At 41.1% G+C, this 13,928-nt stretch overlaps 1 protein-coding gene across 3 annotated transcripts in view; it reads left to right on the top strand.

The window, feature by feature from the left end:
* Nucleotides 1-6,325: 6,325 nt before the first annotated feature.
* The window catches only part of RBBP8 (RB binding protein 8, endonuclease), a 40,648-nt gene continuing 33,045 nt past the window's right edge, over nt 6,326-13,928 (top strand). The window contains exons 1-2 of one of the 3 annotated variants that reach the window (XM_039730157.1): nt 6,326-6,460; nt 8,085-8,134. The gene's annotated coding sequence lies outside the window, so the exon portion shown is untranslated. The other 2 variants (XM_039730158.1, XM_039730156.1) reach the window with 2 other exon arrangements.

The raw sequence follows: 13,928 nt of genomic DNA, 5'->3' as shown, positions 1-13,928 counted from the left end.
ACCAGACTTCCTGTCTTAGCTTAGCTGATTTGGAATGGAAGTCAAAGTAAGTGGCTTCAGATGAATTTGGTCTAGCTTAAGTGAATCATCCAAAAAACTCTTCTACACTAAAATATCCTGCAGTATCTGTTTTCTCAGACAACATGACTCAATCCTTAGCTATCAGCTGGATTCTGACCTTACTTTAGGTGGAGGCCCAGACAAAGGCAACCAGAGCCATCAGTCCTGACAATCTTGCCTTCTGTCAGGAGCTTATGGAAGCACCAGAAAAAAATACACTTTCCTTAAGGCAAATTACCACTTCCCTTGGAATTTTCAGAAGTTCATTAGTAGTTTAGGAAACAACAATGCTTACACTGTGTCTGCATCATACTGCCTTTTTTTTTTTATCGCTAGGGCATTGAAAAAGCTGTGGTGCTATGCTCAGCACAGTAAACACAGTGCAAAATGAAATCTGACTGGCATCATGTAACAAAGAATCACTTCAAAGTTCATATCTTTCTTGTGCAGATGAGAAGTTTATATTTTAGCCATGCAGTTTTCCTGAGGGAGGAAAATAACTCTAATACAAAATACACTGTTAAATCACCATTAACTTTTCTGTGTTTGTTTTTTTGTGGGTTTTTTTCAGTTGATCCCACCTCTTCAGTGATAAAGCAGGTGGAAATGAGTATCATTTCCAATATTAACACAGAGCAATAGTATCATTTCTAGACTTAGTCCAGTAATGTGCTCATACTGTAGCTGTCAGTTCATTATACAGTTTCCTCATGAAATTTTAAGGCCTTTAACAGCATTCCTATCATATTAAGTAAAGTTTTTGTCTGCCCTGCCAAGGTTTGCTGGTACTTCAGCTATCCTGATACAGATTTTGTGGGGCTGTGCTATTATATTTATTTAATAATTGCGATTTTAAAATTCCTTTTGTTTAAGTATAAAATTTTTAAACCAGACTATATCACTGATATCATCCACCAAGAAAGCCCACCAACACTTCCATTGGAATATTTTGGAGACAATAGCAAAGTTGGCTTCTGGAAAAATCAAGAAGGTGAGTGACAGCCTCTTTGCCATTTGTGAATGTCAGGGCTTCAGATGTGTGTCTCAGAGGAAGGTGGACAGAAGCTCTGCAGAGGCACTGCCACACCTTTCCTACTGCTCTTCCCCTCCCTCTGCCACAAGATATCACCTCCTGGAATTTCCCAGAGATAGCTAATCTGAAACAGAATCAAGAAGAAATACTGAATGAAGCATAAGAACAAGACACTCTATTAATGCAATTTCAATAATGTTGCAAGACTGGTGTGAACTCTTTCCTTTTAAAGTCCTAAGAGAGCTGACAACAGGCTAAACAATGTGACTGTTGTAGCTACTGAGTATAAACAACTGATCATAGACAACAGAAGTTGAAGAAGTGAGAGAGAGGGTGGAGAGCTAGTGATCTGCTGGGTGATGTGCTGAACTGATACAAGCATACTTATGGTTTAAGTCACAGGCTGAAGGTCAAAGGTGGAGGCTTGAAGAGTCTGACTTGATTTTCTGTTTTTATCATGCATGGCCAGGAAGGGAATCTTGAGTCAAAATAAAGCATGGTTCTGTATACCGTGTACGGACTAGCACCACAGAGAAGTGGCTGCCTAAGTTTATATTTCCCCTTGCTTTCAAAAAGTGAGCTCCCTTAACAGCTCAAACCATAAAACATATACTGGAACAGTAATTTTTTTCAAAATTATTTTATTGTACAAGAAAGTTAACAAAAGAGGATTAAAAATCTGGCTTCAGTAAGGTCATTAGCAAAGCTCCTTCTAACTTTATAAGCTTGGAATTTTCTGTGAAAGACATCAATTGCAAAAGTCAAAAGCTTTGCTTTTGATAAGTTGGAACACACATTTACATTAATCTAGTGTTTTCCTAATACCCTCTTCCTCTTGCTGTCTGTAAGTACAAGAACTAGGAGAGACCAACAAACTTTAGGTATTGGAAGAAAAAATTGTGCAGCAGGACTGCTGAATGAAATAATGGAACGTAAGAGTGGTGGGGTTTCCCTCAATGTTCTAATTCTGAAGATACTTAATACCAATGTGGCATTTTAAGTTTGTAACAAATTATATTGCCTCAGTAACATTAGGTTTCAAACCAAAAAATGTATTTTCTCACACAATGAACCAAAAAGCAACAAACAACATATTCTTTTTTAAAACACAGACCTACTGAAAATTTTAGTGAGTCTTTCATATTTTCTCACTCAATGAACCAGAAAGCAACAAACATATTCTTTTTTAAAACACAGACCTACTGAAAATTTTAGTGAGTCTTTCTTAAGTAACAGCTCAACTTAAACTATTTTTTCATTTTGCATATGAGACACAAAGATAGACCTAACATGCTAAGAATATTTCAGCAAGACTCCTACAATAGAAAATTGTAGCTCCTTAACGACACTATCTAGTGTATTAGTAAAACAGCAGACAAATGAATAATGGACAATCTACTCAGATTTTCTAAGGTCTCTGACCAAGGCCTGCAGAGGATACCATAAGTACAGATTAAGGGATGGGAAAGTAGTTCTCATATTTAAAATAACTGAAGACCTAGATGACAAAACAGAAAAATTAAATATCTGATTTCAGCATGTGAAAAGATAACTGTGAGGTCCATGATATCCCATGATTTCACGTGTTCATATAGAAAGCCTTTTCCTTGACACAGTATAATTTGAAAAAGAAGACCAATAACAAAGTGTTTATTATTCAGACACTCAAACAATGACAGCAATGCCTGTTCTAGTTCCTGCTTTATAACTCTCTTTACAGCAAATACTCATGCTTCTGTAATGATTAATTTCCATGAAAAAAAGTCAAAGCAGTTCTAAATGTCTGTAAGACACCAAAAAATAATAACATTTCAAGGCTTTTTCCTCTCAGAGAAAAATTGCAAGATTTTGTATCAGGCTTACTTTTACAGTGTGAATAGTGATACCTCTCTTGTAATTAATTTTTTATATCCTGATGTCTCAGATGAGGTAAAGGAGAAACTGTTGTCATCAACAAATTAGTTGCAACAAGTTCTAAACCTGTTTTTGCTCAGGAAAGCATCAAAAATGCTTTAGGTTGCATCCCTTGGCTCACTTTAAGGCATTTTTCTCTAGTTAGCCTCTAGGTCAGAAATTAACTGCTGCTCCCTCTCTTCCTTTTCCAAGGTCGGACTTGGCCTACTTCTCATTATGCCCTTTATAAACCAACAGTCTCCTGCCCTTACACTGCTACACAACTAGTCAAGAGGAAAGAAATATTACCTAACTGTGATAAGGGGTGGGGGCATGTGTGTTATCTGAATTTGCTTGTGAATGTACTGAACAGCTCTTGATAGCTACAGGGAGGTATGTTGTAAACTCTCTGTAATGAATACTTGTAGACATGAATGTTTGTGCATACCTTCACTATAAGAACAAGTTGAAGCCTGCACCATTTATATTGTCTTACTTTTCAGAATTGCACCTCTCTGAGACTTCTCTCCTGAAGAAGATTTTATGTGATTACTGTATAAATTGGTAGAGTTCACAGATAAGTATTACAAGACTTGATGGAAGCTTGAGATGACAAAAAACTTATACTTTATTATCAACTGGAAAAGCATGTAAGAGTAGGTTTAATTTTGAAGAGAATTCATCTGTGAAATCCATTTAATGCAGATTATATTTCAAATAAGAGAGAAATAGGTCCTTCAGAATTATACTGCCTTCTTCAGGAGAAAAAATTATCTCTCTCATAGAGAACTCTGAGGAAGCCTGATACTACAATATTTATGTCTGTGATAAGTCTACATTTAGAATTGCTATGAGTTATGAGGCTGAGAACAAGAGTCAACTGATGTCAAAATATGTGTTGATACCTACAATAACTTCCTCGTCTTATACTTTTGTCTTTTACTTACGAAAAATTAAATTTCTGTAACTTGTGGGAATGAATATAAAAGCATAACTTAAAATCTCAATCCTGACAGCAGCTCTGTATGAGAAGACCTAACTAAGGACAAGCCCTGCTGAATCTCTAAGGTGTGTACATGGTGGGTTTTGTTTGGGGGGAACAAGAGTCTGGAAACAACAAGCTCCTTAAAAGCTCTCAAGTCAAAGGAAGAGGTAGTAAACATCCATTTTTCCCTAGGCTTTCCAGAGTCCAGTAAAGAGTACAATGACTTTAAAGACCCACTGTCAGGTTCACTATAAAACTCCAAGTGTAATGATGAGTTCAGAATGCAGAAAGGAACATTTCAGACCATATCTTTTATGAGACCAGCTGACATAGTTGGAAGTAGACCAGCTCTGAAGCAAGCACACCAGCCCTCCTTAAGTCGAGTATACAAGCAGAACCTTAGCCACATTGTACATTCTTACAGCTATTTTGGGTGGTAATTTACTTGTGTTAGTCAGTTACACAGTTTATCCAATTATGCGACACTCATAAAACCAAATCATAGGCAGACAACAGTACATTCACACTGGATAGAGATTTACAGTTCAAGATTAAGAGCTTGTGGAAAGAACTTTGGAGTTTTTAAAATTTCCATTTAATATGTCACCAAGACTGGGGCATACCCAGAACCCAATGTCTCCACCACATTTGGCAGGGATGCCCGATTATTCAGTACAGCCTCCTGAATCACCAAAACCACTTCCTGCAGCATTTTTCTCTGTAAATCCCTTATCCAAGTACTGACCCAGCCCAGCCCTGCTTAGCTGTATGCAATCATAGCCTAAGGTGGTGTGACTGCAAGCACAAACAGCATACATCTGGCATTTCAGTTCAGTTAGCTGCCTTCTTCAGGAAAGAGCCCTCCTTTCAAGGCAGTCATAAGATGCAGTTTTATAGGAAGGGTTGCTCTCCTGTAGTAAAATCATCTGGGTGTATTCAAATATCAGCTTATCTTTCATATTCAGGTCCATGGTGAAAACATTGTTGCCTATCCTACACAGTACTGTTTGAATTTGGTGGTAACTTCCTGCTCTAATCACAGGTTGTCTAGTAATTATTATTAAAACCAGTAAGTAAGAAAAGATGATCTAAAAAAATTATACATATCACTGTGGGATCATTTTATGAACAGACACAGCTTTCTACAGTTACTCACAGTCTTTGATAACATTCAATACAGCAAACTTTTTCAAGCCTGAGTGTTTAAATTCCAGGTGCCTAAAAAAAAGAAGCCCGTGTTTAGACAACTGATTGTATATGTACCCATGATTACATTTCCAGAAGTGTTAATTACAGCTCTTACTGATTTACTCAACATCCCTGACAATCACAGCAGGGGATCTGAAAATTATGGACTATATTTGTATCTGGAAAAAAAGAAGAGTACTAAGTTTACACAGATGCAGGCTTCTGTCAGGGCACATGCTGATCTCTGCTTACAGCCTGACTAACTATGCAATCTGCAGGACTGCTGTGCAAGTATTCTCGCCCCACAGCCACGAACAAGAAGCAGCACAGCTGCCATTGCAACCCATGTGCGATTGTAGCAGGGCAACTGCTGCAGTTCCTCACAGTTAGGGAAGCACGGCCCAAACGTGCCGTGTTCTCTGACCTGTTTCACCTTGAAATAGGCTGTGCAGTAACTCCGGGTCAGCTTACACAGACCTAGGGCTCCACCAAAGTCACAACATGGATATTCCACATGTAAGCTCCCAGTGTGCTGTCTCTCATGGGGTAACAAAGATATGCTGAATCCTGTGCACACAGTAAATGTACTTTACACTTTGCACTGGAAATAAATCTGAATTAGTGCATAATTTCAGGGAGTTTTAGCTGGTCACACTAAAGATTTGGTTTTACATTATAATAAGTCTGTATTCTTAGTGTTATAAAAAAAGGGCATTTTCTTCTCTGTTTCTCTTTGCACTTATGCTGGGCAGACCTCTAGCCCAGTTCATCTGCATACAAAATGGAACAAAATTTATAACAATAAGATCTTGCTACACTTAACAAGGATGTATCATTCCCCCACCCCTCTGTAAATTATTTTGCTGGAGGCTACATCATTCTCTCAGAGTAGTATGTTGGGAGTTGACAGAGGCGTGAATAATTCGTGGTGGAGAAGCCTCCCCAGCCGAGCTGAGCTGCAGCATGTTGGGCCAGCCTTTGATGCAGACTGGTTGGGCAGGTTCCTGGGTGCCCCGGGAACCGGTCTGACGGGCCTGTTATGCCAACAAATTCTGGTATGATTCCATGCTCTCCAGAATGCAGAAACCTGCCCAGCCAGTTAAATGAAAGGCATATTAGGTTATCCATTGCACATTGTATATATCTTAGGTGCAGCAGATCTCCTCTCGGCATTCTCTAGTGTGGTCCACAGTGGCTTCCTCATCTCACTTACACTTGAGGTTTGTAGCTGGAGGGGAAGTCAATAGTAAATATTTATCACCCCGACCAAGAACAGAACTTTTCACAATTCAAACAGAAGGGTGAGTTTTGAAAATCTTTCTTTAAATTAATTTAAGATAACCTTAAACAAAAAATTTCTCTCATGCTTGAAGTGGTATAGTGGCTATCTCCTTAATGTGTCTGAGTACTGACAGTCTCTACAGCACTTGTTGACAGGATTTTGGTAATTGCAGCTGTTTGAGCCTTCTGTGTGCAGCTCAACATCATCTGCTATGTCCACAGAGTATTTACTGCAGAGACAGCTCAATGGACCTAGCACAGGGGTGAGAAACACTCCACAGCCAACTTTTTGGTGTTTTGAACAGTTCACTTAAGTATTGCTTATATTGCTTCTCTTTTTTACAGCGTTTTTATAATCCCTGTCATATAGCAGCATGTTGTGATTAGGTATAGTGCCATTACAGTAAGATGTGTGGTTATTAATTCTTGCCAGACTAACTTTTTTTAATAGTTCAATTTTATAGAGCGAGCTACTTAAGCCTAGATTTACCTATTTCATGATAAGACAGGAAACTTACTTGTCATTCTTACTGCTTTCTTTCTACATATTTATTAGAAATTTACCTGTTTAGAATGAGTAACGGTGGTGGTAATGGCAATAAAAAGCAGTGCTAGTCATAAAGAGTAGGCTGACCTGAAAGTTGTACCTGTATCTGCAGCTAAATCCATTCACAGGTTCTGTGTCAAATAAGAAAAATTAAACAGTGTGAAAACAAAAGCTGTGGAATCTGGTAACTGATTAACTACTGGAGCACAGAACTACTTGCTGAGCTGAATAGAAAGGAATGAAGACAGGTTTTGTCATGCCTGTTAGGACAAAATAACTCTTTAACTTAAGTAAATGTGAATCTTCTCAACATCTGTGTAGCTACATTTTTAAAAACCCTCACACAGCTACTTCCGTTTCCCAGGAATTCATGATTTTGTCTAACTTTAAGCAAAACAGTTACCATTCTCTTTTGCAATGTGAAAAACCCATATCACAATCAGTGGATACAAACCACTAGATACAAAATATCTATACTGGATTATGTAAGATTTTATGGTAGTCACACAACAGGAAGCTTCAATTATGTTTACTGCCAGCTATTTCTAGGCTGATGCTAAAATTAATATTATTCTTTTGTAGAGCGCCAAGAAAAAGGCCTCTTGAGCCTCTTAAAAAAATCAATGAACTGAAATCACTTTCTCATTAGCAACACTGTATGTGTGCATAAAGCTTTTTCTTCAAGTGTAGATAAACAGAAAAGAACATAGGAAAATTTTATAGTTTCACAGAGGCTGATAATATTCATCAGGAAAAAAAGTTCAATTTTCTTATATTCTCAGTTGATTCTGCTATTAAATACGTAACGAAAACTTGCTAAGGGATAAACCATTCTCCAAAGAAAAATTACAGCTGGCTGAGCTGTATGGCTTGCACAAGAACTCTGTGCAGAGCCTCTAAATTGCTACAAGAGAGCATTGATTTCTAAAGCTATAGGATTTTAACACAGAACATGTTGAATATGTTTAAAATTCAAACTAAATAAACCACTTTTTCAAAATGCCACTTGCCATCCCCTCTCCAGTTTATGTGTTCTATTTGTTCTTTTGTTTTATTTGGGTTTTCCTCAGCTGCCTTTTTTTTTGTTGTTTTTTTAGAGGGCTGGAAGCACACGGGCTATTGTTTGGGGATTTCTTTTTCCCAAATGGTAAGTAAAATATTACTTCCTATATGTTCCTTCTTTTCTGTCCCTGAATTCATGTTGTTCATTACGTAAAAGGTAGGTGGCATGATTTTTTGCACAGATCTGTTATCTTTTACTTCAGCCTTCCAAAACTGAGATAAATATGCATAACTGCTCAAACTGGTCAAGTTAGCCTGAGAAACATCAAGTTAGCCTGAGAAAATGCACAAAACATTTCCACATGCAGCTAACACAAATAGGTGCTGCTGCTTAGAGCCTGAAGACCAGGAATACTGCACTGGGCTACTGCAACAGCATCCCTCACGTTGTCTTTTTTTTTTTCCTCACCATCAAGCCTTCCTAAGCCACTTGAGAGTTTGAGTTGAGTAACCCCTGGCAGTTTCTGACTATAGATGAGGAGCAGTGAGAGCACTTCAAAGAAGAGGGCTCCTTAAAACGAACAGTGTTACTGGCATCGGGGAATTTGATCTTGGCTCACTTTCAAATGTGGCTACACAAGCAGCTTGAGAAGAATCAAATTCAGCTAGTGAGGTGATGGAGTGGCTCCTCCCTATTTTTCCAGTGAAAGCAACCACCCGTGCCAGACAGCAGTGGTGGTGTCTGTTGCCTGTGTGCCTTCCCAGCTGTACAAAATCATGCTACTCAGAGCGCCTCCAGTTCCAAGACTTCCAGTTCAAATCCCATTTAGGTAGCAGCTGAACTGTGCCACATACTCTTATTTGCTGCATCTGAAGTTTGGCTCCTTTAATGTCTTTATTGGCAATTGCAACATAAAGTGCATTAAATTAACATGACTAGAGAGTAAAACAATATATTTATCCTTCAGTTGCAGATCTGCAAATTGAGGAGGTTGTGAACACACTGGCCATGTATATGTATATGTGATCTATTAAACCTGATGCAAATACATAAGGACCTCACTATTTTATTTTACACATACACACACACACATGCACACACACACACATATCTGTGCAAAGACTGAAATAGTTACCTTTGTGCAGAAAGCAAATAAAATATTTAAATTGGACTTCCCTTTGTAATTCAAATCTGGTTTTAATCTTTACAACTAAATTTAAAGTAATAGAAACAAAAAAAGAGTAAGCTTTCTGCTAATATCTTTTAGCCCTACTCTGTAAGCATATGCAGTGAACTACATCATCTGCTGCTACCTGAGTGGTTAGAAACACTGATGCAGCCTCTGTACTACCCCTTAAAAAGGGAGAGGGGTGTGTGTGAATTAAAGGTTATTTTTATCTGTGCTGCAACATTGTGGTACTCTTACAATAGAACTTCAGTTATTAGCTGACTTGCTGGTAAATAGTCCAGCCATCAAGAAGAAAGGCATTGCCATGAAACTGTAATTGAAAATTGAAAGCTCCATCTACTATTATAGGATTAAACATTTCAGACCATCCAGGTCTAAAATGGGCTAGGACAAAATAAGATTCCCTCTTTGCAGAATTGCTCATTGGGAAGTGTTCTGTCACCTTGTTCAATGTGCCACAGCAAGGGTTATTTTGAAATCTGGACACAAGCCACAACACCACAGGAAGTTTCATATCTGTTGAAGCGCAGCAACGGTGAAGCATTTTTCCCACAGTTTTATTGTCTAGGTGTGTGTGTTTACTCTTACGAGGTGAATGAGATGCAGTTCCAGTTAGACTAGTCATCTCAAGACACACAGTGTGTGAATGTGGAATATCAGACTCTCCAGTAGTTTTCTGGCACATTCAATGAGCCAGGAATCCATTCAGTGGCCAGCTATGTGATTATGGAGTACATAAAATCAAATCAATCTGGAAGGGAGATAAAAGTAAAGTTCAACCGTTAACGTTAATCTGTTTTCACTTACTGTGGAGTAGATAAGGATAACACTGTGGAAGTCAGTGGATTTATATTGCTGTAAAGATCAACATGAAAGAATATGCAAACAAACAGCTCAGAGTTTATTGGGAAATAAAAGGGATGACATAATTATTTGCCAGAGTGCTTCCTATAAATAGTAAGAAAGGTACAGTTTATGGTAAAATATCTGATCAATCAGCAAGAGGGCTACTTTATTGCTACTTAGCAGATCTGTGCATAGATTTAAGACATCTGCTTCTCTTAACATGAGAAAATTATTGCTAGCCTACATCACAAACTTTTAGACTACAGAAGTTTCAAAAGTAGAATGAAAAGCTGCCAACAAACATTATTTAGAAGGACCGAAGTGTCTATCACAACCTATTATGACATGACAGCTTCCTCCAAAATGCCTAGCTAATTTGAATTCTACCATATATCTACTGATCTGATAATGCATCAAACTTACAATTTGATCTTTGATCAATAAGTAATCTGCTGCTGAGCTCCTGAACAATGTCTTCATTTTATTTAAGTAAAAAAATTGGTGGTTAAACAATGATGAGGAATGAGCAGAAAAGTTTGGTACACAATTTTTTCAAAATACTTCAGAATTCATGGTACATACTTGATGGGAAACCAAGAATATTTTCAACAATGGGGAACAACAGATTTGAAGCTTGAATCATATGTCATCTCCTGTCTGACAGTATTTCAAAATACCTCAAAAATGTTGAAATAGTATTTCAGATACAGTTTTAATTATCCCGTAGCTCCTTATTTATGTTTTCTTGAGACCTGAGTGATCTGAGTAATGTAAAAAGAAACAGATGGAACAGCTACTAACAATTACGAAGTAGCTGAACACTTAACTTTTTAAATATTGCTATTAACAATCTAGAAAGTATATGTTTGTAGCACTGTCCCTTCCAAACTGATCACTATTATATCTTCTAGTCACGCCACCAAGCTGTCTCTGCAAGAGTTCCTATATGTACCAGAATGGTCCAGTGGAATCACGTGAAGGCAAAATAGATATGAAAAACTTTCACTATTACTGTTTTTCACAGTAATAGTGAAAAACTGTGTTTTGTTTCTGTGTCATCACTAAGAACTACCTAAAATCAAGGGGTTTATTGCAGACAGCAGGGCTGGTCCCAGTAAATGAAGGAACATTGATCTGCAGTTTGGGAAAAAAAACCCAAAACATTGAGAAGTAACAAAAAAGTTCTGCAGCCAGTATTAATTATATGTGCCTAGTGGTTTCCATACTCACATAAAACACAAAAATATGCCTAGGCTGCTCTGTTGTACAATAAAATGATGAGCCAAGGAAACTGTTAAGATCAAGAGGGTGGGGGGAAGCCCCCCCCGGCCCATCCTTCTGTGTGTAAGCCCCAGCAACCAGAATATGAATCCTGGGGCACAGACACAATTAACATCATAGCCTTAAAGGCAAGGCTGCTTCTGGCACAGTTGTACACCCTGATGATCCTCTTCACATCTAAACCAGGAATGCAGGGGCAGCATTTGTTTCAATGCAGGCTTTCACACACCCTTGATTTTCCAGAGTGTTCTGTGCCTGCTGTGACACCGAGCTGTGGCACCAGACAGGGCCCGGCTTGTCCCCTTGGCTTTCCTCTGGCAGCTCTCTGTGGAAACCCTAAGTCCTGGGCCAGAGGGGGAGTGGGCTGAGACACCTGGATGAACAAACATGAGCCGGCAGTGTGCCCAGGCGGCCAAGAAGGCCGGTGGCATCCTGGCCTGTGTCAGAAATAGCGTGGCCAGCAGGATCCTGTACTCGGCACTGGTGTGGCTTGGGCCCCTCACTTCAGGGGCATTGCAGTGCTGGAGTGTGTCCAGAGAAGGGCAGCAAAGCTGCTGAAGGGTTGGAAGCACAGGTCCCATGAGGAGCTGCTGAGGGAGCTGGGGCTGTTTATCCTGGAGGAGGCTCACATGAGACCCGATTGCTCTTTACAACCACCAGAAGGAGCGTGCAGCCAGGTGGGGGTCAACCTTTTCTCCCAGGCAACAAGTGACAGGACAAAAAGAAGTGGCCTCAGGTTGCTCCAGAGGAGGCTTAGGTTGGACATTAGGAAGAGATTTTTCACAGAAAAGGTGATTAGACATTGCAATGGACTGCCCAGGGAGGTGGTAGCCACCCGCGCTGGAGGTGACAAGGAAAGGTTGGACGTTGCACTTAGTGCCGTGGTGTAGTTGACACGGTGGTGTTAGGTCAAAGGCTGGACTCGGTGATCTGGGCGGTCTTTTCCAACCCAGCTCATCCCGTGACCCTGTGTCTGTGTCACCCCTGCCACCCGAACTGCCCGCCAGCCGCCCGGCCCGGGGGGCTCACACCCTCACGCTCCCCTCCCTCTCGCGAGAGCAGCGCGGAAGCCTCGCGAGAGCGGCCCGCGGCCCCGCCTCCCCGGGCAGGGCAGGCGCTGGCTGCGCTTTTTCCTTTTTTCCCGCCGCTGGCGCGCGGAGCCGCCGGGAGCCAACCAGGTAACGGCGCGCGCCCTCCGCACCCCCCGCCGGGGCGCTCCGCCCCGGGGACGGGCCCGCCGCTGCCCCGCCGGCACCGGGCCCGCCGGGCGGGAGGAGCGGCGTGTGGGACATGCCGTACCGCTCCCCCGGCGTGCCGGCGGCGGGGTGTGACCCGCGGCTGGCGGGAAGCTCCCAGATGCTGGTCATGGCAGGATTTCCCAGAGCATCCCGGAGGGTCTGTCGAGTGAGTTTTCTGTGCGGTGCTCGTGCAAGAGGGAAAGGAGGACAAAGTTCACCGCCGGGAAGAGCGGGAGAGTTGAGTTTGTAGGAGCAGGCGGCGGGGATGGAGGCGGCGTGTGGAGTCCCGGAGGGGCGGTGTGTCCCGGCGGGAAGGCATCAGCACCGATGAGCGGCCTCGGCGCCTTTGTCGGTGCTGATGGATTCCTGGAGGCATTCACTGATGGAGCCGTGGAAAGCCTGGCGGCGCCGGAGGGAGTTGGTTTGTGGAAGAAGAGGGAAATGGACGCTTTTAGGTGCTTCTATGAAAGCGGCAGGGTAGCAGCAAAGCAGGACGTCCGGGAGAGGGGCTGCACTGTGCTTCCACCCCCGAGCAGCTTCCAGCTCTGTCCCTGCCTGCAAGTGTCCGTACATCCAGCTCTTTTTTCCCCCTTAGGACTGGAAAACACTTCCTCAGGGCTGGAGCCTAAGCCATCACTTTACACCTGTGCAGCTGCCCAGGCCTGTCAGAGGCTCCACTTGAACGCTTCTGTGTTTTAAGGGAGTTGAACACCTGCAGGAAGCAATGTATCATTTTGGGATCTTGAAGCAGATACAGTTTGGGAAAATGCTTTGCTCCTTTTTCCCTATTTGTAGTCGGTTGATGCACTAATAATTTGCAGAAACTTTGAGCGGGTTTTGTGTATTTTTTTTCTTGCAGTCATCTTGGGGGAAAAAAAAAACCCAAAACAAACACCACGGACACCATTTACTGTCTAGAGTCAGGTGACTTTTCCATGGGGATGAGTCATCTGACATACTTAAATCTGAAACAGTAAGTGAAAGCAAGCGTGTGGTTTTCACAGCCCTAGTGCTTGATAGAGAAAAAAGCTTGATCCTGAAACATCTGTTGAAGGTGCAAAGCAAGAGTTTAAAACCCTTTCCTAATTTCACTAGGCAGTTGGTTCCACAAAGAAGCGTTGTAAGATGGCTTAATGTGGCTGCACACAAAGTGGAGCATTTCAGCTGCAAAGATGCAAGCAAATCACTGTTCAGCTTCTGTTGAACACTTGTAGGCATTGCTAATTTCAAAGGGTAATTTTTTTGTAAGGAAGGATTTCTCTGAAGATAACATTTGCTAAAATGAAGCCATATCCTGAAATAGGCTATGAACAGAGCAGGTTAAAGCAAATGTGGAGCTACTGGCTTCATTATTGTAACATTTATTTAAATCCTTATACTACAG

This window comes from Passer montanus, unplaced genomic scaffold (genome assembly GCF_014805655.1).
Source record: "Passer montanus isolate IOZ18808 unplaced genomic scaffold, ASM1480565v1 scaffold70, whole genome shotgun sequence".
Classification (NCBI taxonomy): domain Eukaryota; kingdom Metazoa; phylum Chordata; class Aves; order Passeriformes; family Passeridae; genus Passer; species Passer montanus.
Note: the sequence above shows the minus strand (reverse complement) of the source record. Positions and strands in the feature narration are given on the sequence as shown.